The 3,331-nt window shown below is 46.3% G+C and overlaps 1 protein-coding gene across 1 annotated transcript in view; it reads left to right on the forward strand.

Annotated features, from left to right (window-relative positions):
* Window positions 1-1,391: 1,391 nt before the first annotated feature.
* The window catches only part of PTHLH (parathyroid hormone like hormone), a 13,905-nt gene continuing 11,965 nt past the window's right edge, over window positions 1,392-3,331 (forward strand). The window contains exons 1-2 of the mRNA XM_008057087.2: window positions 1,392-1,600; window positions 2,086-2,177. The gene's annotated coding sequence lies outside the window, so the exon portion shown is untranslated. The remainder of the gene's footprint in view (window positions 1,601-2,085; window positions 2,178-3,331) is intronic.

A 3,331-nucleotide genomic window follows, 5' to 3' on the forward strand; every position in this document is an offset into this window, starting at 1 on the left:
CTCACACACACACACACACACACACACACACACACACACGGTTTATGCCTGGTGAGAAGACTCCTCAGATATGCTTTAAGAGATGTATAAGTTCTTGACCTTGGAGAACTGAACCCTAGGGACCCTCATTTCCTAAAGATCATCTCACATTGGTGTGGTCTCCTCCCAGGGAAACTGCTTCCCTGGTGGGCTTTCGGGTCTCCTCTAGGGGAAGCTGAACATTGCCCCGGAAGTAGGGCAGGATAAGGATGTGTGTGAGGCCCACACTGGGGGGGGAGAGGTCCCATCAGCCTGATGCCCACCTAGGCACTCCTTCTGAGGCAATTCTTCCATATGCTAGCAACCAGTCTGGTTCCTGTAGAAGAAGGCCTGTGTTTCAGTCTTACCCTCATCTAACTAAAAGAGATTTCATAATCAAACACACCCCTTCCTATCCTTACTTGGGGTTTAAATAATGAATCTCTTTTTCTTTTTCTGCTACCTTGAAGTCAGCTGGGAACAGCCTCCCCTCCAGTCTCAGTCCAGGCAAGTGATGAGTGCCCATTCTAATGGAATCGAATGAGAAACGTTACCTGAGTTGATTGTGCAACTCTTCTATGGAAACAGAAAAAGTTGGGAGAAGAGAAGGAGTGAGTTTAGTTGTTTGGTGTCAGAAGATTTTAGAGATATAACTTGGGGCTACAGATCGGCAAATGTTAAATCTAGATGCTTGTTGGTAGTAAAAGAATTCCTGGGCCCAGATGCATGGTTTAAACAGCTATAGATACACATTTGGTTTGTAATGTTCATTTATTTGTTGTTTGGGCTAAGGAGGGAGGAGAGAAAAGAGAAAGATGAAGAAGCTAAAAAAAATTGCTAGTCTATATTTGTAAGTTATGAGAGGAAATGCACACTAATTGATTATTCAACATAAACTTAAGAAGAGTAATACAATTAAACTTTTTTTTAAAAATAAACTTCTTTTTAAATTGGAATATTCTGTCATAAACTACCACTGGGGATGGGAAGATGGAAGTCTGCAGCTTGCTCATGGGCTAGGCATTCGTGTAGGTGTAGATCTCACAATGCCAAACTGTCTTCACATGGAAATACTTCAGATTAAAGGCAGGCCTTCAAATCCTCCCATTTGCTAAGGTGCATTTACGTGACAGCAAGGCCTAAGCAAACATTTAGCCTCCATTGGCACTTGTTCTATCCCTAAGCCTCAAAAAAGGGGGGAGGGATAGATCCTGCTGTGTCTCGTGTGTAGTCCTGTGTCCTCAGCATTATTATGATGGAGGTTACTCAGTTATATTAGGAGCCAGATGATGATGTCAGAAAATATCCTTTTCAGAAGAGGCAAAAAGTCAGGGTCCTGGGTATATATTGGGAAGAATTTGTGCTAAAAGTAATAAGCAGGGCAGCTTGGAAGAGATGCCTGCTTTCTAATAATTGCCTTTAATGAGAACGAAAAGGTCTCTTTATAAGAAGTTTTTAATTCATGTAACATTTAATTTTACTTTTTTAAAGAACAACAAAAAAATTATTTCTGGGACAGGCTGCCAAGACGATCTCCCTCCTTCAGAGAAGAGCAGAGAGAAGATTGTAAATCAAGAAAAAGGTGAAGTAGTAAATTAGGAAAGAACTTTGGTATTCTGAGCATATAAAGACTATTTATTTTTCCTGTGTCTATATTTTCTCTTTTTGTGGAGGAGAGGAAATTCTAAAAATATTTGATAGATGTTTTGCCATTAACACCAGAAAAGTGTGGGGGGTGGAGGAAGAGGAGGGGGAGAAAGAGAGGTTAAAGTTGTTTAATTAGTAGAAAAAGCAACATAAATCAAAGCCATCTATTGATGCCAGTCTTTAACTAATAATGTTCTGAGAGTATGATGAATTTATTTACAATCTAAGTGATTTGATGTCTTCAACCTGATTTTTGCTTTCACCTTTCATGGCGGGGGGAGTTGACTTTGTCAGTTCTGGGTAGTTTGAAACTTGGCTAAGTACCTTTGGATTTTTTATTGTGGAAGCAAATATTATCATTTTCATGTGAAACAGCTTGCAAGTGTTAAATGGCTCATTTGTGATTTACTCTTTTTACAGATTTCCCCCTTCAGATCTAATGATTACATTAAGGCTCCTTCGTCTTTTTGGAAAGAATTTATTATAAATCAGAAAGTGTTAGAGGCTCCAAGGTTGATGTTTCTGAGCGCTGACACTTTGTCCTTTCATGCCATGCAAACAGGTTTAACATTTAGATATTCTTAAACGTTCAAGGGGAGTTGTGGAAATTCCCAGATAACATATATTAGTGGGAGGACGCCAAGTTTTTTAAAGTGTGGAGTTTAAAGTAATCAACTGAGGGAGACAGGAGCTTCTGAGAAGAGGTGTCCTCTCACCCCACCCCCCACCCAAACTCAGCAGCAAACGTTATCCGCTAACCAGTCGCAGTGAACCCGCGGGAAAGGAGCCGCGAAGAGCCAGGGCCGGTGCGGGGGCGCCATTTCACCCACCCTTGGTACACCGCCCGGAAAAGCCAGGCTTGGTACAAGTCAGACCCCCTTAACCATCTCCCATCTCTAAATCACACTAGTCTTCCGGAGAGTCATGAAACCTAGCAGCAAGCTTGTCTGGAAGACAAACACCCCTTGAATGGTTTCCCAGCCACCCGCACTCCTTTCGGCAAGACAGAGGACCCGTGGGGCGGGTGTCCACACCCGCCGCAATCTTTTCCTAGATGCTACTACCCAGTAATTCAGAGCAGCCTTTCTTCCCCGCCCAACAGCTTCGGAAGGAAACCCTGCTTTCCCTTCGCTGCTCGGAGGCAGGGCAACACACAGCGATAGTTCCGCTGCATCTGCCGGCGGAACAACCCGGAGACAGTCATCCCAGATTCTGTAACGGGGACTTTTTAGGGGGAGGGGACAACAGAGCAGGGTATCAGAGAAAGGGTGGGTTAGACTCCCACTGGCGAGAGAGGCCGTGCGCGCGCCCCGGGAGTGTTCCCCCCACAATTCAAAAGGGTGAGGGTCCTCATCCTGTGCGAGGCTTTCTTGGAAGGGCTCCAGATGTCCCCAGCTGTTTGGAGTCGGCGAGAAATGCAGTCTCGCCCGGGAGTCTGAAGCCGTGCTCGCTCTTCCGAGCCAAAGAGCTCCCGCTCGCTGGCCGATGCTCCCCACTCGGCCCAGGACAGAGCCAGGAGGAGGGTTCCGGGTCTGGCGCCCCGAGCTGCCAGGCGAACCTGCGGCTCTTTGAAGTCCCAGGCCGGCGACCCGGGTCCTCTCGCCGGGCTCCGGGCGCCCGCTGTCCCCGGCCCCCGCTCCTCCGCCTCCTCCTCGCCCGCCCGCCC

The sequence above is a fragment of the Carlito syrichta genome, unplaced genomic scaffold (genome assembly GCF_000164805.1).
Source record: "Carlito syrichta isolate Samal-C Ts95f unplaced genomic scaffold, Tarsius_syrichta-2.0.1 Scaffold86271, whole genome shotgun sequence".
In the NCBI taxonomy this organism is placed as follows: Eukaryota; Metazoa; Chordata; class Mammalia; order Primates; family Tarsiidae; genus Carlito; species Carlito syrichta.